The sequence below is a fragment of the Tachyglossus aculeatus genome, chromosome 12, assembly GCF_015852505.1.
Source record: "Tachyglossus aculeatus isolate mTacAcu1 chromosome 12, mTacAcu1.pri, whole genome shotgun sequence".
NCBI classification, from domain to species: Eukaryota; Metazoa; Chordata; class Mammalia; order Monotremata; family Tachyglossidae; genus Tachyglossus; species Tachyglossus aculeatus.
This window is the reverse complement of record NC_052077.1, coordinates 5,602,362-5,630,110: the sequence shown is the minus strand read 5'-3', so window position 1 is coordinate 5,630,110 and position 27,749 is coordinate 5,602,362. Positions and strand designations below refer to the sequence as shown.

At 43.3% G+C, this 27,749-nt stretch overlaps 1 protein-coding gene and 1 non-coding gene across 3 annotated transcripts in view; both read left to right on the top strand.

Moving 5' to 3' along the window:
* COL25A1 (collagen type XXV alpha 1 chain) overlaps nt 1-27,749 on the top strand; it is a 561,710-nt gene that overhangs the window by 177,457 nt on the left and 356,504 nt on the right. The window lies entirely within an intron of this gene.
* Nucleotides 8,457-8,529, top strand: TRNAK-CUU. Its single transcript has one exon. It is a non-coding gene; the product is annotated as a tRNA-Lys (tRNA).

The window sequence follows — 27,749 nt, the reverse complement described above, 5'->3', positions numbered from 1 at the left end:
TGGTTTACCGACCATGTTCATCTTTGCCCTTGGCCGTTTTTGTCCCTGTTTACAGGTCCATCTCTTGATCTTCTCCAGGTCTGTTCATGGAGAAGAGTCTCCCTCCTTTATTTCCATATGACAGGCTTGTTCATCCGCTGCTGTTGTTTCCTCACAGCCTCCTGCTTTACCATTTTTGAGACCATTTTTGTCTGAGCCTGTAAGAGACTGTTTCTAAAGTGGTTTACCCTCCGAAGCTTACTGGGGGTCCAAATTCAGTTCAGCATAAAGCAATTATTTGGGTGAGCTTGTCATCTTCAACTTTCCTCCCCTGGTTCACCCAGTGAATTAGTGTTGCGGTGGTGGTCATCTCAGTGCCATTTAGCATCGAATGACGCAGATAGAGAACTCCATGAGAAGCAGGGTGTGATATTGGTTGTAGGTGGGGATTGCTGCTGCTGTTGTTGTTGTTATTATTATTGTTATTATATGCCAGATACTCTACTAAGTGCTGGGTAGACAAGATAATCAGGTTGGATACAGTCCCTGTCCCATTTTACAGATGAAGTAATTGAGACACAGAGACAAAGTGATTTGCCCAAGGTCACATAGAGGATATGTGGCAGAGCTGGAATTAGAACTCAGGACCTTCTGACTTGCAGGCCTGTGCTCTATCCACTAGGCAACATTGCTGGTCTCGTAGCCATATGGAAGGTTGGTCACGCCAGTTTTGTAGCCTAGAAATTTGGTAAGACACTTAGCGCCCTGTCGATGCCAATCTCTGTCTGCCTCCCAAAGGACATTCTGACCTTTACAATTTGGTTTTCAACCTCGCCATTTGTCAGTGCATCCTAGATTAGTGCCTCGGTAGCCGAATTAAGTTGCAGTGTGAAGTTCCATATTGCTGATGAAAATTTTTGCCAGTGTACAGGGTTTCCTTGCGTAGCATTAGTCGTCTTCCTGGTTGACTCCCTCACAGATTTTTTTCTCCTGTACAGAGCCTGTTGAGTAGCTGCTTCTTGTCCTCTGTTGCAACCTCAGTATGATATTCTGCACACATAAAGCACTTAAAATATATCAGTCCAACAGTGGTGTTTATTGAGCACCTGTTGAGTGCAGGGTACTGTAATCAATCAGTGGTGTATATTGAGAGCGTATGTACAGAGCACTGTACTGAATGCTTTGGAGCGTACAGCAGACTTTGCTCCTCCAGTGCCGATTTACTCACTGTACCGCCATCTCAACTTTCTCACCCTTGTCACTTTACCATGCCCTCACACGGCCTGAAAATCCCTTTCCCTTCATATTTAACACACCATCACTCTCCCTACCTTCAGAGCCTTCATATCTCTTCCAAGAGGGCCTTCCGTGACTTTCCCTACTCCCTCTCCCGTGTGCATCACCCTTGGACTTGGATTTGTACCCTTTTAGCAGTTGACATTCACCCCACCTTCAACCCCACAACACTTATGTACGTATCTGTAATTTAGTTTAATGTCCGTTGTTCTCCCGCCCCCATAGACGATAAGTTTTACGTGGCATTTAAGTGCTTACTATGTGCCAGGCACTGTTCTAAATGCTGGGGTAAATACAAGCAAATTGGGTTGGACACAGTCCCTGTCCCACATGGGCTCACAGTTTCAATCCCCAATTTACAGATGAGGTAACTGAGGCACAGAACAGTAAAGCAGTTTGCCTGAGGACACACAGCAGACAAGTGGTGGAGCCAGGATTAGAACCCATGACCTTCTGACTCTCAGGCCCGTAGTCTATCCATGGGCAGGGAACATGTTGAAAGCACGTCAGCAGAGCTAAAAAAAAAAAAAAAAAAAATCTCCCACATCTTCCTGCTTTGCTCATTTTGGGCGGGGAATGTATCTGCTAACTCTGCACATAGGAATACGTTGATTGATTCCTTCTGTTAGTGATTGGGAAAGGGTCAAGCAGAGAAGCAGCATGGATTAGTGGATAGAGCATGTGCCCAGGAGTCAGAAGGACCTAGATTCTCATCCTGACTCCACCACTTGTCTGCCGTATAATGTTGGGTGAGTCGCTTTACTTTGTGCCTCAGCTATCTCATCTGTAAAATGGGGATTGAAACTGTGAGCCCCATGTGGGACAGGGACCGGGTCCAACCCGAATTGCTTTTTTATCTACGCCAGCACTTAGTACAGCACATAGTAAGTGCTTTACCCAAACCATAAAGGCAAAAGGCAGGACTCGTTTGATGTGCACTTGGTAGAGCACAGATCATATTTTCCGGGCATCTGCCAATCTTGTTGACTGGATGCCCCTGTCAGACTTAACCAGCCAAACTGAATTTATTCCTGCTGTATATGGTAGGATCCATCCACACTGACTCCAGAGGAAATGTTGAGGGGCGACTGCACCAGAGGGCAGCCTTTGGGAGAGAAGCATGACTGTGTCTCTCATGATCACCGAGCAGGTCAGTGGAGGAGCCAGGATTAGAACTCAGGTTTCCTGACTCCAAGGCCTGTGATCTTTCCACTAGGCCACGCAGCTCCTCTGCTAATCCTGCTGGAATTGGCTCTGCCAAAATGTCCTGTGGAAGCTTTCAGGGAAGAAATTACGGAGGGAAAAAGAAAGGATTCATCGGTATTCCTCTCAGTGTCTGGGTAAATCTGGGTAGAGAAGCAGCAGGGCCTAGTGGGTAGAGCATCGACCTAATAGAAGGACCTGGTTTCTAATCCTGACTCTGCCACTTGTCTACTATGTGACCTTGGTCATTGTCACTTAACTTCTCTGTGCCTCAGTTCCCTCATCTGTAAAATGGGGATTAAGACAGTGAGTCCTATGTGGGACAGGGATTATGTCCAACCCGATTATCTTGTATCTATCCCAGCGCTTGGAACGGTGCCTGGCAAAGGGTGAGTGCTTAACAATTTATTATTATTAATAATAAATTCCTCCAGCATAAAAATGGCAGGGTATATTCATATAATATTCTGGCTCTGTAGTAATATATACCATGCTTTTTACTTTCAATGACAGGATCCCAGAAATTTGCAATTTGTGCTTTAGAAATTGAATCGATAAGATCCACCCTCTACCCAAGAGAGTGCTGCCCTGCATATTCATTCATTCAATCGTATTTATTGAGCGCTTACTGTGTGCAGAGCACTGTACTGAGCACTTACCCAGAGAGAAAGCGCATGATGATTCATTCATTCAATTCAATCATATTTATTGAGCGCTTACTGTGTGCAAGGCAATGTACTAAGCACTTGGGAGAGGACAATAGAACAAGCAGACACATTACCTGCCCACAGTGAGCTCTCCGTCTAGAGGTGATCCCATCTCCACGTTGGGTGGATGAGGCTCATTGGCCAAATCACACCGTGCGTGGGCTCAGATGGGCCTTAGCCACTACATACCCCTGTCACTGGGTTGGAACTTGCCCCCCTGGCTTCCCAATCTTCCCCAAGTCTCTGTAATATTCTGCCACATTCTCATCATCCTAGCGGTGCGAGCTTAAAAAAAAAAACTTTATCAAACCAAAGACCCTGATTACAACTGCTTTGTGAGAGTAAACAAATGGACATCAGTTCCACTTTCTAATTTATTAGAACCAGAGTTTTGGAGTTTGTGATTCTTTTGGGATTGTGTATGCACCCAGGATGAGAGAGGAGAATACTCTTCTGGGATGTTGGGAATCTTTTATTGGGGAAGCCCAGAGCCGTGTGCTGAGGTCTTGTCAGGTCAGGAAAGAAGGAACTGATTTCAATGAGGTTTTTTTTTTTTTAGGTGGGGAGAGGAGGGAGCAGGGGGAGGCTAGAGGAGAGAAGGGGGAGAGGGGTTAATCTGTCAATGTGTTTGCAATTTGGAGTCCTGAATGTATATTCCATTATTCATTCGGGATCTTAAGCAGATTTTTAAATGTAGGCCAAAATGCCACAGGTTTCAGCTTGGACCGAAAGCAGGCAAAATCCAAGTGGAGCTCAGCTGAGAGTCCCCTCTCCCCACAGAGGATCTCCTCTCCACACATTTTAGCTCTTCTCCCATCAGCTTCCCCCTAGGCCTCCCCAAGCTTGTGCTCTGTGGTTCATCCTGTCTACCAATCACCCACATGTTTCTGGGCTTCCGGGAGACAGTTGGAGACCCTGGAGTGTTTCCATATGCAAGAGATCATGGAGAAGAACCTCTTCAAACTTAGAGGTTAAGCAAGTGTAAATTTTGGGGTTGTTCATGGAAGGAGAAGGATAGGAAATGAGAAAAGGAAGCATGTTCTGAGACTGTGTGGAAATCCATTTCTTTTTATTTAAGGGAAATCATTGTATGGGGACATGGTATGCATCACTGCTGCCTCTTGACAGCTTCACCATGGAGAGACCCAAATTAAATCCTTTCACTTGGTATTTTGAAGCTAAAAGTGTTTGACTGGCTCAGCCCCTGAATGGTGTTTAAGGAATAAAAGGAAAAGAGCAGGAAGTTCTAATTGGCAAATTACTCCTTGTTATTTAGTTTGGCTTCCAAGTTGGAAATTACAATAATGAGGAGCTTTGTGGAACTTGCCCTTGAGCAGAAGCAGGAGGCTTTTTGTTCAATTACTATTTAATGTGAAGATATCCAAGAAAACATATTGTAACATTTAAGCCATCACTTTCTATTAAGGAAATATTGTAGTGTAATGATTTTCAAATCTCCCTGCAAGAATGCTTTTCTGATTGGGAAATGTCTAAGTGAAGTGTAAATGCTAACAAGGACTAAAAGGATTTTCTTGTTATCCAGTATTAGGATTTGCTCAGTTTAGTGATCATAAGGGTCTTAGAATGCAAAAATAAGTGTCTAAGCCTTCACTTGGTCCTGGCTGATGGTAACTCAAAACCTGAGAAAAGCAGTGCTTAAAAAATAAGTCAGTGTTATGCAGAATCCTACATTTCTCTTCCCTGCTGGGTTTATTTTCAAGAAGGAGGTTTGAGCTGTTTATGCAAAAAAAGCATGTGAGACGCAACCATTTTGTCCTAACTCAACTGGAGTTGCATGTAGTGTAAAGTACTTCAGATAAAGAAATGTCTCAACCAGTTGTTATAATTCATACACAAATTGAAGACCATAAGTGAGGATGAAGTGTGTATTCAAAGATCTATAACTGCCTCATTTAGAAAAGAATAACTTTTACTCCCTAAATAATTATTAGCATTTGGACCTCTTACTACTTGTCCATGCCACAAGTCGTAAACCCAAGGAACAAGAAAAAATAACGGCTAGATTTTTTTGACCACTAAGACGCTGCTTTGAAAGCTGATGACCCTTTACTGTTTTCATCATGATGTTTTCATGTGCGATGGAGCAATGTGACTCAAATTAGTAAGATTACTTAAAAAAATGTCTAATGCTTCGAAGATTTGCAGAGAAAGGCTTCTGTGATCTCTATCTTGTTCCTTTTTATTAGAATTTGCCATATGTATTTAACAGGCCAACTATTAACACAGTACAGTTATCTGGCCAGGGAGTTTTGATGTCATCACTATTTAAAAGCTTGATATCTTGGGAATGGCTGCAAATTAATGATTGCTTTCCCTTTTACAATTAGATGCCACACAGGAACAATTCATATAGCTCTCTTGACAGCTCTAATTGCTCCAAAGGTGGAATTCTTGCCATAGGGTTTGAGCATGCGTAACAGTGTTTGTTTCTGGAGAAGGCAAACCCTGTACCCATCCTAGGCCATGAGGCCAAAGCAGGAAGGAGTCAAGCTGGTAAATGGAATACTTTTTCCGATGAGAAGTGAGATTGAAATGGCCTTTCATTTCCAAAGTCCAGAGTATAGGATTGAAAGTAGAGATCCCAGGCCAAAGTGCTTCAAAATCCCAGTTCCTGGCATAAAGTGCTGATGGGACACCTGGTCCTCTAATTCAACCCGGATGGTAACTCAGTCGGCCGTTTCAATCAGCCTTTCTACTAGAAACGGCCGGCGATTTCGTAGCCTTCAGAAGGGCTTCTTTTGAGTGCAGCTTCCTGGGCGTGGGTCAGAGGGTGGAAAGAAGGCGGAATTTTCCAGAACGAGGCCCCAGGAAGAGAATGAGTGCCAGCATGCCTGGTCCAACTTGAAGTATTTTAGAAGAGGTGCTTTGTTCGTTCCTTTCGGCTCCAGGGTGGTAGAAGCCAGGCCCACTGGCGTGTGTGCCATGGAGCCGGCTTGGCCCTTACAGTGTCCTACCCGAGGCCACTATATTGGCCCGAACAACAGCTTGGCCTGGAGGCCTGTGAGCCCCTCCATTGAGGTGGCATAGATCTGGGCCAAGGGTAGAGAAGGAGGGCTCTCTCCTGAGTGGGCACTGGGGAAAGCCAGCTAGTACCATGGCCAGTGGTTAAAGCTCGGGCCTGGGGTCAGGAGAACCTGGGTTCTAATTCTAACTCCAGCACTTGTCTGCTGTGTGATCCTGGGCAAGTCACTTCTCTGTGTCTGTTACCTCATCTGTGAAATGAGGATTAAGATTGTGAGCCCTGTGTGGGACAGGGACTGTGTCCAATCTGATAAGCTTTTATGTACCCCAGTGCTTAGAACAATGGTTGACACATAGTAAGGGCTTAACAAATACCGTTAAAATAAATAAGTACTCCTCCTGGGTGACAACACCCTCTCTCCAGCCAGGCCCAGTATTGTCCCCTCTAGACTGTCTGCTTGTTGTGGGCAGGGAGTGTGTCTATTATATTGCACTCTCCCAAGCCCTTAGTGTACAGTGCTCTGCACATAGTAAGCGCTCAATAAATAGGATTGACTGACACACTTACCAGGCTGCAGAATGAGCCAGACTCTCGCTTTGCTTCAATCCTCTCCCTACTATGTCAGCGCAGCCTGGCCCTCAACCATTGTTCCAGGTTGAATCCATTTTTCCCTTCAGCCCAGATGAGGATCCAATTTGACAGAATCCCACCGTTGCTCTGATCGACGGTTCGTATTTTTTGAGTGCTTGCTTGTGTGTGGAGCACTGTGCTAAGTGCTTGGGAGAGTCCAGTGTAACAGAGTTGGTAGACCCGTTCCCTGCCCACAACGAGTTTACAGTATAGAGGGGGTGACGGACATTAATATAAATAAATTATGTGTATGTGTTGAAGTGCTAATGGTAGCCAGAGTGGCTACCGCCTTCGAGTTTACATCTAATCGTTGCAGGCCCATGAGGCTGGAGGGCTCGGCAGGGAAGTTGAAAGGGTGGAAGAGCAATGAGGCAGGGAGGAGGAGTCCGTTTGAGGGAGGCCTCTATTGATTTGTGGGATTTGGTCCCTGTTTTGTCTTAATCCATCCTTGCATGCTTTGGCAGCTGAGGAGGGATTAAATTAACAAGAGTCAAGGGATTTCAGAGTGAAGGTGGAATGTCTGCTTTTAACCTGCATGAGGGCATTGGACTAGTCTCAAGAATCTTGCAAACGGTAGAGCTCTAATACGTAGACATAACAGGATGGGTTTTCAGTAGGAGGGATTTGAGTATTAATGATGAATTTCTGGGTGTTTCTGGTTTCAAAAAAGATTAGGATTATTTAATGGGAATTAATGTTTGTAAGTTTTCTTTAGCTTTTTGAATCTTAAACTGAAATGAAAAGGAGCAATTGTGTAATAACTGGAAATAAGACGTGCTTCCAGGAATGTGTGTACCTGAGCAATTAGAAATCCTTATTGAATAGCTGGAGAAAGAGTCTGTGAGTACACTTAAAAAAAAAAAAAGTACAAGTATATGCCCTAGTGAATACTGGAGTTCTTACTTTTGGCTCTAGACATGCATATCTGCTCCCTTCTCTCACTCATGTACAAAGCTCAGAGAAGTCCTCTGCTAATTGAAAATTGTGAAAATTGGTACGATGAATGCTTCATATTTTTTAATGAATAATGCTTTATATTTTCTATCACCTGGCAAGAGTAGATCGCCTGCTGGACAAATGGTTTCATTTAGAGACTGTTAAAGAAAATATTCCCACCAATTAGACATGGTGAAATATTTAATTGCAAGTAGTAGAAATGAACTGGGGCTGGTGAGTTGAGTCATCCAAGTGACATTTCCACTTCTGTTACATTCTTCCACTAAAGCTTCTCCATGTTCAGTTGGGACCAAGTGAGATGCCAAGTCCCTGCATTGGTGTCCCTGCAAGTCTTGGGTCCATTAAAAAATGGTTAAATTTTTGCACTTGTAAAATAATTTCCTTGGGGGCCCTTTCATACAACCACCCAGAGCAAAAGCAATTGTTTGAAAATGGTACTTGTTAAGCACTTAGTATGTTCCAGGCACTGCACTAAGTGCTGGGGTAGATTAAAGATAATTAGGTTGGACATAATCCCTCTCCCACATGGGGCTCACAGTCTATCAGAGGGAAGAGGGTTTAATCCCATGTTACAAATGAGGTAACTATCAAAACACTGGCCCCTTCTCTTATTCCCTCCGGCCACCATCTTCAACCATACATTTTCCAGTGTCTTCTTCCCCATAGCTTCCAACATGGTCATGCATTCCTTATCCTTATGTGCCTGGCTAGCTCAGTCGGTAGAGCATGAGACTCTTTATCTCAGGGTCTTGGGTTCGTGCCCCACGTTGGGCGCAGTAGATTTTTTGAGAAGCAGCGTGGCTCAGTGGAAAGAGCCCGGGTTTTGGAGTCAGGGGTCATGGGTTCAAATCCCGGCTCCGCCAATTGTCAGCTGTGTGACTTTGGGCAAGTCACTTAACTTCTCTGTGCCTCAGTTCCCTCATCTGTAAAATGGGGATTGACTGTGAGCCCCCTGTGAGACAACCGGATCACCCTGTATCCCCCGCAGTGCTTAGAACAGTGCTTTGCACATAGTAAGCACTTAATAAATGCCATTATTATTATTATTATTATCCTAAAAAATCCCTCCCTTGAAACCATCTCCCTCCTATCATTCCTCTCCAAACTCCTTGAGTGAGTTGTCCACAACTGCTATCTCCACATATGCTCCTCCAGTTCTCTCCCTGATCCCTCTAATCTGATTTCCTTGCCCTTCAGTCCACCAAAACTAAGGTCACCAATGACCTCCTCCTTGCCGATTTCAATGGCCTCTATTTCATCTTAATCCTCCTTAGCCTCTCAAATGTCTTTGACACTGCTGACACCCGCATCTCTTGGAAACGTTATCCAACCTGGGCTTCACTGACACTGTCCTCTGCTTGTTCTCCTATCTCTTTGTTCCTTCTCAGTCTTTTTCACGGGCTCCTCCTTTGCCTCCTCCCACCCTATAATTGTGGGAGTCCCTCAGGGCTCAGTTCTGGGTCTCTTTCTGTTATTCTACACCCACTCCCATGGAGGACTCATTTGCTCGCATAGCTTCAATTGCCCCCTCTATGAAGATGATTCCCAAATTTACCTCTGTAGCCCTGACCACTCCCCATCTCTGTGGTCACACATTTCCTCCTGCCTTCAGGACATCTCTACCTGTAGCGCTATTTTCAGAAAGTATTCTGAACCACTCAACCTGAAGCACCATAAAAAAAAGTGTGATTTGAGATAGGAAATTTGTTCTTTTGGTGTTTTGGAATTTTTCCGTTAATAGGGATTAATATAGTGATGGGTTGAAGTGATAGTGGCTAAATATTTTAGTGTGAAAACTGGAAAAAAAACAATGGCATTAACATGAAATATTACATTTCAATAAGAACTGTGCAAGTGTTGATACATTCTCCCCCCCCCCCCCCTTGATTAAAATATTGCTAAAGTAGAAATACGTCTCCCAATTTGCAAAACTACAACCTTATAGCAACCTGATGGGTAAAAATCTGACTACCAGAGTACATGATAAACCTTTCACTTAATTCTTTTATTTTGAGATTTTTATTCTTGCAAGACTTGCCCCAAAGGACTTGATTAAAACCATAAAGATTGAAAAGTTAAGAATCTTTTTATCAATCAAATTTCAGATTCTGAAAGTATTCAGTTAAAAACATTTACCTCGTAGTTTTGCTCTGCATTGTATTCCAGAAACATATAGGTAAATGCAAGGAGTTATTCCATAGCTAACATTTTAACTGTTCATTTCCCGGGAAATAAAAAATTGCCGAATTTTCACTACAAGAAATGTTATGCTCAGAAGCACATTATCCCTTAGAGGATAAGTGCCCAGAAATAATTTAAATGCTACTACTACTTGGTATTTATACCATAGGATACAAAATATGGTATTGAATTGAGATACCTCATCTCTAAAATGGGGATTAAGACTGGGAGCTCCCCTTGGGACAACCTGATCACCTTGTAACTTCCCCAGTGCTTAGAACAGTGCTTTGCACATAGTAAGCACTTAATAAATGCCATTATTATTATTAAAAACAATCTCAAACTGTCTCTCCGTACCACTCACCCTCTTAACTGGTTACGGCTGGAAGAGGGGTTTCCAGTGAAGCCTCTCGAAGCCCAATAAAAAGATGAATCAGGAATGTCAGACCGGGAGAATCAGCGTGTGTTTTGACTCCCTGTTTTTTAAATGGTGGCATTTGGGAGTCTGTTGAGAACTGTCCACCCACAGCTTGGACCCTGTGAGATTTCAGATTGTGAATTGCCCAGACTGAATCACCAACTCGCCACCCACACCCAGTGGCTTCCTGGAACAAGCAGAAGGGTTTCCATGTTCAACTTCCTCTGGTACCCATTTCCTACTTTTCCTCTCCTGGGGCTCATCTCGACGTTAATGCACAAGATGCAGGGTTTTCCTGGCCTATTTTGCTAAAGTCTCAGTAGTGACATCTCCTTTGTCCCTACTTTCCCGAGCCTGAAGCTGTACCTTTGAATTCCAAGGAGGGATTGGTGGCATGGGAAGATGAAGCTGATTTGAAGGGGTTAATTCAGCATAACAGAGAAGACTTTAAAGAAATGTATTTTTGTCTCTCTTCTGGTCTGGTTTCCAAATCCCTTCTGCGTCTGTCAGGTACATCATGGGATCTTAGGAGCAAAATCAGACTGGCTTGGAATATTTATTCTCAGTACTCTTATTCTAGGAAATTAGGGAAGAGGAAGGGGAAACAATCAGTCAGTCAACAAGTATGTATTGAGCACCGCTGGCCTAAAGTGTAGTGGGGCAGGGAAAGGGAAGTTTCCTTTGGGAATTTGTCCGTCAGCAGGACTGTTTTTGCCCACAGCGAGCAGATACCAGGACGCTTAGAATACAGCAAGTCTAAGCGGTCTGTATTTTGTAGTGACTCGTGTGAATATCGTATGGCACATGCTGAAGCTCAGGGACTATTAAAGGTTGATTCCCAAGCGCTTAGTACAGTGGTCCGCACACAGTAAGTGCTCAATAAATACGATTGAATGAATGAATTAAAAAAATCAATTAGAAAAGCAGTTCATGATTTTACTTAATTGAGTTATTCCATCCATTAGTTCCCAACTTCTCTTGGTCTTTCTTATTTAAAGCCCTTAGATAGGAAGGAGACCTAGATTGGCTGAAACACTTGTATTTCACCCCTATTTCTCCTGGTACTGTAAGCTTCCATCAGTCCACAGAACAATTGCTCCTTTAGTGTGGTGAATTACAGTGGTTCCAGGAGCAAGCTGTCTGTCAGAGGAGCCAGTTGAGGGTGGCACAAGAGCAGGTGGGTTACAGGGTGTTCTCCAAAAGCTTTGGGTGAAATTATTTGCCCATGGAGACTGTGGCGAGGATGGATGAGGAGTGGCCAATGGCTCCAGGCCCGTGGAACACACGAGTGGATGCTCGGATAAAAGGAGACAAGAATGGGGAGAAAGCAGTACAAATTGGAGCGAGTTGTTTATTAAAAGGCCACACTATAGATGGTGTTTATTGAGTGCTTACAGTGTGCAGAGCACTGAATTAAGCCCTTGGGAGAGTACAATATAACAGAGTTGGTGGACACATTCCGAGCCCACAGTGAGCTAACGGTCTGGAGGGGGAAGCGAGTCCCCCTTGTAGACTGTGAACTCGCTGTTGGGTAGGGACCGTCTCTATATGTTGCCAACTTGTACTTCCCAAGTGCTTGGTACAGTGCTGTGTACACAGTAAGTGCTCAATAAATACGATTGAATGAATATTAATATAAATGAATGCAGATACGTATGTAAGTGTGGGGCTGAGGGAGGGTTGGAAAACGGATGCAAATCCAAGTTCAAGGGTGACGCTGAAGACTCGTCTTCTCCAAGAGGCTTTCCCTGACTGAAACTTCATTACTTCTCCTACTCCCTTCTGTCAGGCTTTGAAGGTGGGAAGAGTGATGACCCAACTTCTAGAGAAGCAGCATGGCGTAGTGGATAGAGCACAGGCCTGGGATTCAGAAGGTCATGGGTTCTAATCCTGGCTCCGCCACTTGTCTGCTGGGTGACCTTGGGCAAGTCACTTCACTTCTCTGTGCTTCAGTTACCTCATCTGTAAAATGGGGATTAAGATTGTGAGCCCCACTTGGGACAATCTGATCACCTGGTATCTCCCCCAGAGCTTAGAACAGTGCTTGGCACATTGTAAGCGCTTAACAAATACTATAATAATAATAATAATTAGAGTGTGAGGCCATTGTGGGCAGGGATTGTCTCTCTTTGTTGCTGAATTTTACTTTCCAAGCACTTAGTACATTATACTGCACACTGTAAGCGCTCAGATGTGATTGAATGAATCTGACAGATATGAAGAGGGAGGGTGTTCCAGACTAGAAGTGAAAAGTGGGCAAGAGGTTGGTGGGAACATGGATGAGATTGAGGTTCAGTGAGTAGATGCATTAAAGGAGCGCAATGTTTGGGCTGGGTTTTCGTAGGAATGGAGGGGGAAGGGGGTCGAGTACTTTAAAGCCTATGGTAGAGAGTTTCCGTTTGATGCAGAGCTGGATGGGCAAGCCTTGGAGGCTCCGACGGCGTGGGGAAACATGGACTGAACAGGCTCACAGTCTAGAGCAGGATGTGGACATTATTTCAATAAATAACTTTTCAGGTCATCATTTTCAGTGGTACTTCTGTACGTAAGTGATGGAAGGCTGAGGGAAACTAGAGGGAAGCCACCAGGATCCAAGCAGATCCACTTGTGCAGAGAAACGGACGTGACGCGTCTGTGTGGGTGAAGGCAGTCACGCATACTGCACTGTATCAATGTATCCAGAACTTGGCATTTGAATGGTTAGGGTATGTGTAATTTTATATAATGCAGACTTCGTTTATTCTCGTCACTTGACCTAGTCCATTAATTTTAAAGTACCCTGAGCCGAAACTGATCGCAGAGGTGAGTTTGGGGGAGTTGGGAAATGCTCAACAGCTGAAATAAACTATCTGGTCTATTTAGATTGGCCTCGTATTGTCTGGTTTAAAAGGAAAACTTTTGATCCCTAGTCTTGAAAACCCTCCTTGTTGTAAAAGACATTTGCTGGCAATTGGACTGTGTGGAATTGAATGTTAGGCTAGGAGATCTGCACTGTATTCTTGGTGTGGTTTACCATGGAAATGATATATCTGTCTCTTAGGGCTACCCCAGGGAGCAAAGTTTTTAAAGAAATAAAATAAACATTATGATCTATAGCAGCCTTCACTAAAGAGGGCTGCACTTTATCTGAGGTTTATTTCTGGCTTTCATGAGAAAACAGCAATTGACAGGAAGGGATTTGGCCAGCTTGGCCAGCTTGGTATCTCGAAGCCTGTCTCTGTTTGCCATATGAATAGCCCAGTAACTCCTTCCAGGCTCTCTTGGGTCATCTTTTTTTCTATCTGTGGTGGTGCAGAGCTAATCCTTACCTTTTAGCTCTAAGGAAATGGGTTCACCAGATACTGCTTCTTTTGCCTGCACCAAAGGGGACCGCTTTAGCTATTTATATGTTTGTCCATTTGCAGGTTGTCCTAATAAGCACTACTCAGAATATAAAGGTGTTTCCCATTCTGCCAGCTAGGGAGGGTCATCGGGGGCTGGAGAAACAGAGCTTAATACAGTGCTCTGCACACAGTAAGTGCTCAATATATACGAATGAATGAATACAAGCTCAACAGGCCCGGCAGGAATCCGGAAATTGTTGGCTAAACGTGGGTGGTAAAGGTCAAAGTGGCAACCAAATGTAGTGTTTAAGGGCTTATCTATGCCAAGACTTTACTCAGTTAATCGGTGGTACTCTAGGCTGTCAACTCGCTGTGGGCAGGGAATGTGTCTGTTTATTGTTCTATTGGACTTTCTCAAGGGCTTAGTACAGTGATTTGCACACAGTAAGTGCTCAATAAATAGTATTGAATGAATTTATTGAGTTCTTACTGTGCGCAGAGGATTGTAGTAAGTGCTTGGGATGGTATAACGGAGTTGGTAGACACGTTCCTTGCCCACAAGGATCTCGCAGTCTAGAGGCAAGACTGTGCTAAGCATTGGAGCAGTTATAATCAAGTCAGACCCAGTTCCTGAACCATTTCCGGACTAATGGGGAGGGAGAACAGGTGCCTTCACTCCCAGGCCCATTTTTTTTCCTCTAGGCCAACTTCCTTGTGCATTTAATACTACTACAACTACTAATGGTATTTAAGTGCTTACAGTATCCAGCACTGTTCTAAGTGTTGGGGTAGATACAAATTATTCAGGTTGGTTACAGTCCCTGTCCCACATGGAGCTCACAATCTTTACCCCACTTTACAGATGAGGTAACTGAGGCACAGGGTGTTGCATCTCTGCCGTCCACTTTCCTTGTTGCACTCCGTGCCCCACTGGGAACATGACTGTCAGGAAAGATGGTGTGAATGACACTGTGCAAACCACTAGCAGCTATATTCAATTCCTCTATGCAGGCTCTTCATTCTGAAGTTTCAGGACTGAGGCCCATCTGTTGTTCTGGATGGAAACCTCCTTCACCCTACAATGTTGCATGGCATTGGTGACCTATTTACTGTACCTCCATCCCACTGCAGAACCTCCCAACTTTGACCCGCCTCTCATAGTATATATGTGATTTTTATTTGTGCACACAGCTCACAATAATGTCTGAAGTTATCAGGTTTAAACACTTGCATTCTGGCACTGACAAACCAAAGCCCATTTTGGGCTACCTGGTTAGTATTTCAAAAAATGTGATCGGTTAGTCAAGCAATAACATTTATTGGTTTACTTATTAGTGAAGACCACTGTACTAATTGCTTTGGAGATTCCAACAAAGTAGAAGACAGGGTCCCTACCCTCAAAGAGATTACAGTCTAATGAGGAGACAGGAAAACACACAAATTATTTACAATAGTGAGGATGGAGAAAGAGCAGCCTTAAAACTGTTGATATAAAAATTAATGAATAAGATGTACAAATGGAAAATAACAATACCCCAGGTATTCTTTAAGTGTTAAGTATATATGTATATATTGAAATGCCAAAGATAGTTGTTGGATCGATGCAATTTAGGAAGGGAGAGAATAATGGAAGAGTAGCATGAAAGAGCACAGGCCTAGGAGTCTGAGGGCCTGGATTCTAATTCTGGATTGAGGAATGATTCTTGGAGGAGGTGAGTTTTCAGACAGGTTTTGAAGATGGGGAAAGCGATGGCCTAGTGGATTTGAAGAGCCTAAGAGGAAGCAAAAACAACCTGTAGAGGCCAGAACAGATAGTGAAAATAGCTTGGGAAGAGCACAACATGTGAGCTAGAGAGTGGTGGCTGATAAAGTGGAAAGAGCCTGGGCGTGGGAGTCAGAGGTCATGGGTTCTAATCCTGGCTCCGCCACTTGTCAGCTGTGTGACTTTGGGCAAGCCACTTAACTTCTCTGTGCCTCAGTTACCTCTTCTGGAAAATGGGGATTAAGAAATGTGAGCCTCGTGTGGGACAACCTGATTACCTTGTATCTACCCCAGTGCCTAGAACAGTGCTTGGCACATGGTAAGCACTTAACAAATACCATCATCATTGTTATTATAAAAGGGAGAAAGAGGGAGGAGTGCTGTGAAGCAAAGGGTGAGTAGTTTCTGCTTGATGCAGAAAGAAATGGGTAGTCTCTGGAGGTTTAGAAGACTAGAGGTAAGAGTACTGAATTAAATTTTCTATAAGTAATCTGGGCTGGAGGAGGACCGGTGAGGAGACTATTGCAGTAATCTAGTCAGGAGAAGATGAGAGCCAGAACCATAATGGTGACCGTTACATGGGAGAGGAAGAGGTAGATATGGAAAATGTAGAGAAACCACTGTCAGCATTTAGAACCAGCCTAAATGAGAGTTGAGCCTTAAGTGGAGTGTTGTGATGGTATGCAGAGTGAGGATTTCTGAGACTGGGAGGGTCATGGTGATGTTAAGATGGGAAAGTTAAGAGTGAGTTAAAGAAAGAAGACCAGGAGTTTTGTTTCCACCATGTTGAGTTTAGGGTGCAGGTGGGACATTCAGGTGGTGGGAGCCTCAAGGCAAGAAGAAATAGGAGATTACAGAGCAGCTGAAAGACCTAGCAAAGACAATTTGGGAGTCATCCCTGTGAGTGAGTGAGCTTCCAAGAGCAGGTAATTGCAGAGAAAGAGGACTACAGGTCCAAAATAGAGCTTTGTAGAATGCCTAGAATTAGGGGACGAGGGAAGAAGAGCCAGGAAATGAGCCTGAGAAGGAATGGCTCGAGCAGGACGAGAACTGGAGAGAATTATGTACGTGAAATTAAAGTTGGAAAACATTTCCAGAAGAGACTGGTCAACGGTGTTAAAAGTGGCTAAGAGTCGAGGATTAGGACTGAGAGACTTAGCAGTGAGGAGGTCATTGGTGACCTGTGGACCTTAGCCATCTATTATACCTCAACATCCTTAACATTTTGTGGAGAGACTTATGGTTTACTTTGTTGTGACTCATCAATCTAGAACAAGAGTCCAGTCCAGTTTTATGGTTTATAAAGTTACTGAACATGGTCACTGAAAAGAAAATTGGGTAAACTTTGGATGAAAATATCAAGAAACTAAGTTAAAATAAAGGTGGCTTCGATTGATTTAGACTGTGCTATAAATTACTCCTCAGCAAGCCTCTCAGATCATTATTTTACAACCCAAACTGAGTTCCCGTTTCAGCATATTCCATTCATCATCTTTAAAGCAGCTTAAACTTTTCACAATGTGGTTTCACTGTGGCACCAAAACGTTGCCTTTCTTTGTAGTCCAGTTCATATTTTGCCTGCAAGTCTATCTGACCCTCACTAAGAGGAATATCATTAAGGTATTTCCAGAATGGAGAGCCTGCTGCCATAATTGGTCTCATCATCTATCATACTATTCTTTTTTTAGATGTTAAACTATGGGAGATGCTCTGTTCAAAAACCTATCCCTCCAGATTTCTGGAATATTCTTCTCAAAACAGTTTTCTCTTATTTCTACTCTCCTCTGGGAAAAAACCTTCAGACTGCCAACTTTGTGCACGCAAAGCTTGCAGAAGCAAATTAAAGAAAGAAAACCTATTGAAGAGAAAAAAGTAAATTTTCAAGGATTGGTAATTTTTTATCCATCTAGGTTAAATACAGTTTATCTGACAAATGTACTACATATTTGCCTTCTATTTATTCCTATTGTAGCCATATGTTACAGCATACTTGGTAACAGTAATATTCATTTTGTATCTTTCCTCTAGAGTTAAGTTGAGAGGGGAAGAAACCTTCCCATAGGCCCATAGTAAGATAATTTTTTAAAAAAATTAAGAAATAAACCCAGAATGTCTAGCTTTTCAACTTTGGTGTCAGTAAATTTTCCATTTATAAATAGCATGTCAGCAACTATAGTCTGTTTTACAGTGCATTTTAAGTTATAACGAAACATTCCCAAAATGTGAGGTAGAACTTCATGCAAAATGAAATTGTCTGTAATATGAAATTGCTGAAATATGTCCACTGTCTGTGGGATCCTCTTGTGGTTAAAATAAAGGGTAGTGTGCCTTTCCATAGAAGTATATTGTACAGCGTGGCATAATGGAAAGAGCACTAGCTTGGGAGTCAGAGGTCATGGGTTCTAATCCCATCTCTGCCACTTGCCAGCTGTGTGACCTTGGGCAAGTCACTTAACTTCTCTGGGCCTCAGTTACCTCATCTGTAAAAAGGGGATGAAGACTGTGAGCCTCTTTACCTCTTGAGTTGGAACAGCTTATGGTGGTATACACAGAAAATTTTGCTACTAATATTGGGTGCCTGGTGTGTTCAGGAGACAAATATTTTCCTGCAAAGGAAAAACAGGTCATTTGAAAAACATTAAAATGTGTTAAATTGCTTGATGCCAACTGTTAACACATTTCTGTTAAACTTACTTTCATTTTTGTAATAATTAATGAGCTCTCCACTGGCAAGGAAACAGTAAGAATCTGGATGGGTAACGTCATGAAGAATATTTTCTTCCTTTGGAATCTCATGTTCTGCCATGTGACATTCTTGCCTTGACATTGTTCTTAACCAGAACAAAAAGAAAGTCGAAGCAAATCTCTAGTTGGAAATTAATACATTATACTTCATCAGTTATTCTCTATTTTATCAGCTGATTTTTTTTAAAAAGGCAGTTAACGTTAATAGTTCTTGGGCACTAGCTGAGCCACTGAGCATGAAATTATATGGTGTAGGCACTTTCACACTATTAGGACATTAATTTTAACCTTAGCCTGGGTTAAACAGAGGGATTTCCATTCTTCAAGCTAAGCCCTCCCTGGATTGAGCTGGGGATATTTTCTTTCTGGGGTCCACACACCCCTGATTCTCTAACAGAATGGACAGTTCAAGGGGCAGAACTACTGAAGCAGCAGAAAGTTCTACCCATTGAGCCCCTCTCCCTGGAGCTTTAAAGACCTGCCTTAAAAATAATGTGTTATAAGTGTATTAAGGGCTCGTTGTTTGCCGAGCACTGGTCTAAGCACTGGGGTAAGATACAAGGTTATCGGTTTGGACATCGCCTGTCCCGCCGTCGACCCCCGGCCCACATCCTCCCCCTGGCCTGGAATGCCCTCCCTCTGCCCATCCGCCAAGCTAGCTCTCTTCCTCCCTTCAAAGCCCTACTGAGAGCTCACCTCCTCCAGGAGGCCTTCCCAGACTGAGCCCCCTTTTTCCTCTCCTCCTCCCATCCTCCCCACCCTACCTCCTTCCCCTCCCCACAGCCCCTGTATATATGTTTGTACAGATTTATTACTCTCTTTATTTTACTTGTACATATTTACTATTCTATTTTGTTAATGCTGTGCATCTAGCTTTATTTCTGATGACTTGACACCTGTCCACATGTTTTGTTTTGTTGTCTGTCTCCCCCTTCTAGACTGTGAGCCTGTTGTTGGGTAGAGACCGTCTCTATATGTTGCCGACTTGTACTTCCCAAGCGCTTAGTACAGTACTCTGCACACAGCGCTCAGTACAGTCTAGAGGGGAAGGAGTGGGATTTAATCCCCATTTTAGGAGTTGAGACTTGCCCAAGATTACACAGCAGATAAGTGGCAGAGCCGAAATCAGAGCCGTCCTCTCATTCCCAGGCCCATTCTCTTTTCTAAAAGGCCATGCTGTTTTTTTGTCGTGTCCAGAAACATTCATATATTCAACCATATTTACTGAACACTTACTGTGTGCAGAACACTATACTGAGCACTTGGGAGAGTACAGTATGACAATAAAAACAGATAAATTCCCTGCCTATAACGATCTTACAATCTGGAGGGGAGTCAGACATCGGGATCAATAAATATTTGAATGAATGAGTGAATTCTACAAGGCTATGCTGTTTCTTTGTCTTGTCCAGGGATAGCCAATACCAGACCATAGAGATATGGGAGAAGGCAGAACTATAGCCCCAGGGTCCAATATTCTTGTCACAGGCTCTGCCCTCCTGCTGAGGGACAAGGCCCCAAAATGGCATTGCTTTTAAATTGGTTACCACCCGCTCAATTTGCTTCTAAAACAACCTCTACTCCTATTTACTGGGTAATCATGGGGAAGGGTCTTAAATTTGTGGGGGCTTTAGCTTGTCCAGGTGGAATCTGAGGCTTGCTATGTTTTCCATCTACCTAGCACACACATATATGGGTTTAGTACAGTGCTCTGCACACAGTAAGCACTCAATAATATGATTGAATGAAAGAATGGGCAAACCAATACTCTTTGTAGAAGCCATTGTGCAGCATGTTGTTAAAATTTGAGAAGTAGCATGGCCTAGTGGATAGAGAAGGGGCCTGAGAATCAGAGAATCTGGCTTCTAATCCCAGCTCCGCCACTTGTCTGTTGTGTGAACTTGAATAAATCACTTCCCTTTTCTGGGCCTCAATTTTCTCAACTGTAAAATGAGAATTTAATACCCTCCTACTTAGAGTATGAGCCCCCTCTGGGACAGGGAATATCTAGTCTAATTCTCCAGTATCTCCTGTATCTACTTTACTTGTACATATCTATTCTATTTATTTTATTTTGTTAGTATGTTTGGCTTTGTTCTCCATCTCCCCCTTTTAAACTGTGAGCCCACTGTTGGGTAGGGACTGTCTCTATATGTTGCCAACTTGGACTTTCCAAGCGCTTAGTACAGTGCTCTGCATACAGTAAGCGCTCAATAAATACGATTGATCTTGACATGAAGTGATTATCATATAGCACTAAAAAGCCAATGTTAATAATTCAGTGTTGTAGGCTGTCAGTGGGATTTTATGCACAATCTGAAAGTGTGACTTGGGTGTGAGTTGGCGGGAGACCATGGCAACAGACAGCAATCGTGAAGCATTGTGTCCTAATGGTCAGAGCAAAGCCCTGGGGGTCAGAAGGACCTGGGTTCTAATTTACCCAGCTCAATCATGTGTCTGCTCTGACCTTGGGCAAGTCACTTAACTCCTCTGTGCCTTAGTTACCTCATTTGTAAAAAGAGGGTTAAGACACTGAGCCCCACATGGGACATGGACTGTGTCCAACCTGATTACCTTGTATTTATGCCAGCGTTAAAACAGTTCTTGGCACATAGCACATAACAAATACCATTAAAAAAAAATAACACAGACGGGTAGGTTGGTCATGCATTGGACCTGTCAGCCACACTGGCTCACATGAATAGGCTCTTACTGTCAGTAAAGACATCTTTGCCAACGAAGGGCAGTTATATATCATGAGAATACATTCCATTTTGATGACTGGCAAATCCAAATTTTGATTGCTGCTACTGTTATGGGCAAGGAACATGTCTTCTAATTCTGTTATACTCTCCCAAGAACTTAGTACAGTGCTCTGCACACAGTAAGCACCCAACAAATGCTATTGATTGATTCCTGAGTGGTCTAGACAGAGCAGTTACCCCCAATATAATAAATGGCAACTTCTAAAATTCCACTGGGTATTTGGGCTTTGCTTCCCACTTTTCTCGAAGTCTTTACTGCTAAGCCTCATTAGATGTCTTGAACTCAACTGTGTTTATTTTGGCCTAAAATCATTGGTTTCTCTATTTAAAACAAAATGTTAGTACAGAATTGACTCCCTCACACCCTCTTTATTCTAATTGACCCCTGCTCCCCTCTCCCCCCCCCACCCATGTTCTTTGGCCTTCAAAGAGATCAGAATACTGCTAGCTTTGATTTGTTATCTAGTAGGGTTAAATAGTGACTTCTAAACAGCTCCTAAAAATGTCATTCAGTTATCTTAGAATCTGAGAATGAAAGGGAACTGTTTGAGTTCATCTTTTCTATCCTAGCCCTGCCCTCAGGCCTCTAGTGTAATTTTTGGTATTTTTCGTAATGAATTATTCAGAATTTCAGTTGCAATAAGACACTCAAATTCCTGTACAATTCATTTATCATACCACTTCTCCATATGGGTCAATTTCCAAAATAATCTTCTACAACATCAAGTACTCTCTTATGCAGTTTAGCAAGACATTTACTTCATTCTCTAATATGACAAAATGCCAGATAATGTTTTCTGAGTTATTCATTCAATATTGTGGGTGTCAGTGGTTTTCGAGTGGTAATACTTCTCCCTTTATTCATCCCCCCCCACCCAGCCCCATCCCCAAAGCACTCACGTAAATATCCATAATCTATTTATATTAGTGTCTGTCTCCCCTTCTAGACTGAAGCTCATTTGGGCAGCTAATGTGTCTGCTATATTGTAGTCTCCCAAGTGCTTAGTACAGTGCTCTGCACACAGCACTTAATAAATAGGACTGATTAGGGCTGAGGCCTCATTCAGATGAATCATCAAGAAGGTCATTTCATCAAATTTCCCTGTTTTGTGCTACCTGCAGTTGATGGGGAAAGTAAGGACTGAGGTCAGGAGGTACAAGGTTTCCAGAGGACAAAAGAAATCTCAGAGAAGGAGTCTCCATCATCAAATGACATGCCAGGTTGAATTTTCCCAACTCTATTCCCAAGAGCTTAGTTTAATGTTCTATATGTAGTACGTGCTCAATACATAGTACTGATTGACCCTGGAGAAGAATGGAAGACAACCAGACACCTGAAGAGCTGTCATGTGGGGAGGTGCAGGGAAGCTAGGAGGGCAGAATTAAAATATATAAAGACATAGTGATGCATTGTTTCCGGCAACCAGTGGTTTCTTAAAGATTGAGAAACCAATAGGCACACTTACTGCCCATAATGAGTTTAAAGTCTAGAGAGGGAGTAAGCAGAAACAAGTGCAGAGTGGTTAAACCCACTAACTCGACAAGGATCTATTCTTAGATGCGGACCATGTGACTGACACGATGTGTTGGTCAAGCGTTGGACTTTTCAGCCACATTCAAACTCATTGTTAGGATTTTACCATCAAAAATGAAATGTGTGTGTGTGCGCGCGTGCGCAAATGTGTATACACCCCCCAATCCTCACCCCATAATGGCCCAGGTTCTGTAATTAACTCTGTAGCACTTTTTCCAGCAAGAAGATAACACTTTTCTTAGCTCAAATCTTGTTCACAGCCTATGGACGTAGTAGCTTAATCAGCTAAAATTTCAGCAAGAAGTTGTTCTCTTTCAGGTCAGTGAAATGCAGCCTTGTTTCATGTTCCGGTATAAAAAAAGCAAAAACAAACAGGTATCCGTATCAGTCAATCAATGGTATTTATTGTGAAGAGCTCAGAACTAAACATTTGCTAGAGTACAATATGAGAGGTGGTGACCCCGTTTTTTCTGCCCAGCAGGAGCTTGGAGTCTAGGGGAGGAAACAGGCCTTAAAGTAAATTGGGGATATTCCCTTAAGTGTGGAGGGTGGAGAGAATTTCAAGTGCTTAAAAGGTACAGATACAAGTGTGTAGGGGAAATGTGGGCTTAGCTGGCTCTTGAAGGAGATGTGATTGTAATAAGGCTTTGAAAGTGGTGAGAATGGTGGCCTGCCGTATATGAATAATAATAATAATGGCATTTATTAAGTGCTTACTATGTGCAAAGCACTGTTCTAAGTGCTGGGGAGGTTACAAAGTGATCAGGTTGTCCCACGGTTGGCGGGGGCGGGGGGGAGGGGCTCACAGTCTTAATCCCCATTTTACAGATGAGGTCACTGAGGCACAGAGAAGTTAAGTGACTTGCCCAAAGTCACACAGCTGACAATTGGACTAGCCGGGATTTAACCCATGACCTCTGACTCCAAAGCCCATGCTCTTTCCAGTGAGCCACGCTGCTTCTCTATGAAGATGGAGGGAGGTCGAGGCTAGGAGGAAGACATGGCCTCGGGGGTCCACGATGACTTAGATGAGATCGAGTTTGAGTGAGCAGGATGAGGTTGGAGGAGCAAAGCATGCACATGCGTTGGGTTGTAGAAGAAAATAAGTGAGGTAAAATAGGCCCTGCGTTCTAATCCCGGATCCTCCACTTGCCTGTTATGTGACCTTGGGCAAGAACAATGGTTTCCACATAGTCAGCACTTAATAAATGCCATTATTGTTATTATTATTATTACATCTTTTGTTTTGTCTGTCTCTCCCTTCTAGACTGTGAGCCCGTTGTTGGGTAGGGACCGTCTCTATATATTACCGACTTGTACTTCCCAAGCGCTTAGAACAGTGCTCTGCACACAATAAGCGCTCGATAAATATGATTGAATAAATGAATGAAGTCACGTAACTTCTCCACGTCTCACTTATCTGTAAAATGGGGATTAAGATTGTGAGCCCCATGGGGACAGGGACCGTGTCCAACCTGATTAACTTGAGCGTACCACAGTGCTTAGTACAGTGCCTGGCACGTAGTAAGTACTTAACATATACCATCAAAACAAAACAAAGCTACATATTGTTAAGTGCTATTTTCCATTTAAAATTGAATCAAGGTGCAATGGCAACCAAAGCGTTTTTTTTTTTAAATCCAGTGGAAAAGATTTAATGGAATATCACTGAGTTTTTACTTTGTTTTTCGATGGTCATTCAAAAGCAGCAAGTCCAACAGATGACTGAAGTAGTTTTCAGGCAGGAAACTGTAATAACATCAACTCCCTGGGTATTTCCCTATCAAAACTGCCCCCGTTGAACAATGAGAATTGATTTTTGGTTTTTCAGTGATTGCTTGTCCAGTGACAAGGCACTCCCAGCTGGGGCCCATGGAGAGATTCTGCAGGAGGAAGTTATGTCTCAACCAAATTGTGAACTGAGGCAGAAGAAAACCAATTCCCTCTTGGCTAGGTTATTTTGGCTCTGGAGTGTTAACAGCAGTAATGGCTTTTGCTCCCGTCATACCGAATGAATCACTCAAGGTTCTAGAACTCATAGAAAGCTGGTTTCTTGGTGCTTTTAACTAGAGTCCCAGGTGGGAAAGCTTCGGGTCAAAGATCGGCTATTCATGAAACAGCTTTGGCACCCCTTCCGATCCAACCTTGCCCTCGGAGCTCCTTCATTCCTGGAGTTGGGAAGAAGGATTGAGGAGTACAAGAGGGGTAAACCCAGAAATAATTTTTCTGTGGTGGTGGGTTAAATATTTTCCCAAGTAAGTCAGATCTCGGTGGAGCTAGCATGCAAAGCCTTCTGCGGATCAAAAGGCTGCACGATTTTCGGGTCTTGGCCCTTAATATACTGCAACGTATTTATCTTGAGTCCAGCATGTCGCTCAGTTTGCGTTATGAATTGTCTCATTCAGAGAGTTCATCCAGAGTTCTTCACATCTCGGTCCTCTAATCTGAACCAGAACTCTTAGGCTTGTAATCACAGTCAAAATACCTTTCTGACACCCTATAAATTTGTATTTTCCATTTTCATATGTATTTATTTTAAGCCATCTCATTTATCGCCATTCCCTACTTTTCCCTTATCTGTTTTGAAATCCAGTGCTTCAGCTCCATGGCTGCAGAGTTGTGGGGCTGAAACAGCTTAAACAGAAGAGCCGTATATAACAGAGGAATCCCTACTAAAATCACATCTCCTCCAAGAGTCCTTCCCTGATTAAACCCTCACTTCCCTTCCAGGTTCACTTGAGTCTGTTCCTTTTAAGCACTTTGATATTCACCCTTCCCTTTGCTCCAGAGTCCTTCCCTACATCCCCATCTCGAATTAATTTTACAGTCCGTCTCCCCCTCTAATTCATAAACTCCTTGAGGGCAGGAGTCATCTCTGCATGATCTGTTGTATTGGGGTCTCCCAAGCACTTAGTTCCACAGAGGCACTGAGTCCTTCTCCCTGGCTGCATTTCGATTATTCAGTCAATCATATTTATTGAGCGCTTACTGTGTGCAGAGCACTGTACTAAACACGAGGACATGGGTTCTAATCCCGGCTCTGCCACTTTTCATTCAGTCATATTTATTGAGTGCTTACTATGCAGAGCACTGTACTAATAATAATGATGATAGCATTTATTAAGCGCTTACTATGTGCAAAGCACTGTTCTAAGCGCTGGGGAGGCTACAAGGTGATCAGGTTGTCCCACGTGGGGCTCGCAGTCTTAATCCCCGTTTTACAGATGAGGGAACTGAGGTGCAGAGAAGTGAAGTGATTGCCCATGGTCACACAGCTGGCAATTGGCGGAGCCGGGATTTGAACCCATGACCTCTGACTCCAAAGCCTGTGCTCTTTCCACTGAGCCACGATACTAAGCAATTGGAAAGTACAATTCAGTAATAGAGACAATCCCTGCCCACAACAGTCTGCTGTGTGACCTTGGACAAGCAACTTAACTTCTCTGTCCCTCAGTTACCTCATCTGTAAAACAGGGACTAAGACTGTGAGCCCCACATGGGACACCTTGATTACATTGTATCTACCTCAGCACTTAGAACAGTGCTTGGAGTGTAGTAAGCACTTAACAAATACTATCATTATTATTATTATTACAATGCAATAAACAGGCTCATTCCCTGACCACAATGGGGTTGCAATCTGGGGTTGGGGGGAAAGACAGATATTAATGTAAATAAATAAATTGCAGATATGTACATAATTGCTATGGGGCTGGGGCGGGGAAGAATAAAGGGAGCAAGTCAAGGCGATGCAAGGGAGTGGGAGAAGAGGTAAGGAGCTAAATCTGGGAAGCCCTCTTGGAGGAGATGTACCTTTCAAAAGGCTTTGAAGCAGTAATTGAGATATATGGTTCCTTGGTCAGCTGTATTGAGTGCTTACTGTGTGCAGAGCATTGTGCAAAGTGCTTTTGAGAGTACACTGTAGCAATATAACTTTCACTTTCCTTGTGCATAATAAGCTTACAGTCTAGGTGTACCTGCTATCTTGAGTGTACATCTCAGAGGATCTCTGAACACACCAACTGTTTCTCTGCATTCAACCTTCAAAAAAGGGCTGGGAAAACAGCATTATGTTAAATGCTTTTGGTTTTGGATTGCAGTTAGTGGTATTTACAGAGAACTAAATAAACACTTGGAGAGTGCACTAGAGTTGATCACTGCCTTCCAGGAACTTAGCCTAAATGGGGAGTCAGGCATTAAAATAGATAAGGAAAACCACAGAAAATAAAGATATGCACTTAAGTACTTGTGTGCCAAAGTGCTTAGAGGTCTGACTCATTGCATACATAAGGCGAAAGCAGGCAGAATCTGGTAGGGAGATGAGACTTAAAGTGTTGCTCACAGCCTCAATCCCCATTTTACAGATGAAGTAAACGAGGCCCAGAGAAGTGATTTGCCCAAGGGAAGACTTCTTTAATGATGGTATTAAAGGGCTTACTATGTATCAAACACTGTTCTAAGCGCTGGGGTACATACAAGTTAAGTAGGTTGGACCCAGTCCCTGTCCCACCTGGGGCTCACTGTCTTAATCCCCATTTTACAGAGGAGGTAACTGAGGCACGGGGAAGTTATGACTTGCCCAAATGTCATGCAGCAGACAGGTTGATGGGACTAGGATTAGAACCCAGGTCCCTCGAGGACTTTCACAACAAAACCTCATTTTCCTCTTCTCCCACCGCCTTCCATGTCACCCTTGCATTTGGATTCCTTTCTCCCCCCAGTCCCAAAGTATGACCGGGAGAAACAGCATGGATTAGTGGCTAGAGCATGGGCCTGGGAATCAGAAGGCTATGGGTTCTAATCCTGACTCTGCCACTTGTCTGCTGTGAGACCTTGGGCAAGTCACTTTATATATCTGGGCCTCAGTTACCTCCTCTGTAAATGGGGATTGAGACTGTGAGCCCCACTTGGGGCAGAAACTGTGTCCAACCCAATTGGCTTGTATCCACCCCAGTGCTTAGTACAGTGCTTCACACATAGTGCTTAACAGATACCATTATTATTGTTTAGTACAGTGCTCTGCACACAGTAAGCGCTCAATAAATAGGATTGAATGAATGAATGTATGTTGTATGCTCATACCTGTAACTTAGTAGTTGTATTAATGTCTGTGACCTCCTCTAGACTGTTAAACTCTCTGAGGGCAGAGAAAGTGTCTAATAAATAGCCTTAATAAATATTTGATTGTTTGGAGAGACTGAAGCCCTGGAGGCTGTAGGACATTAATCCCAACCCTGCTATGACCTGTTGCCACTGAGGCAGACTC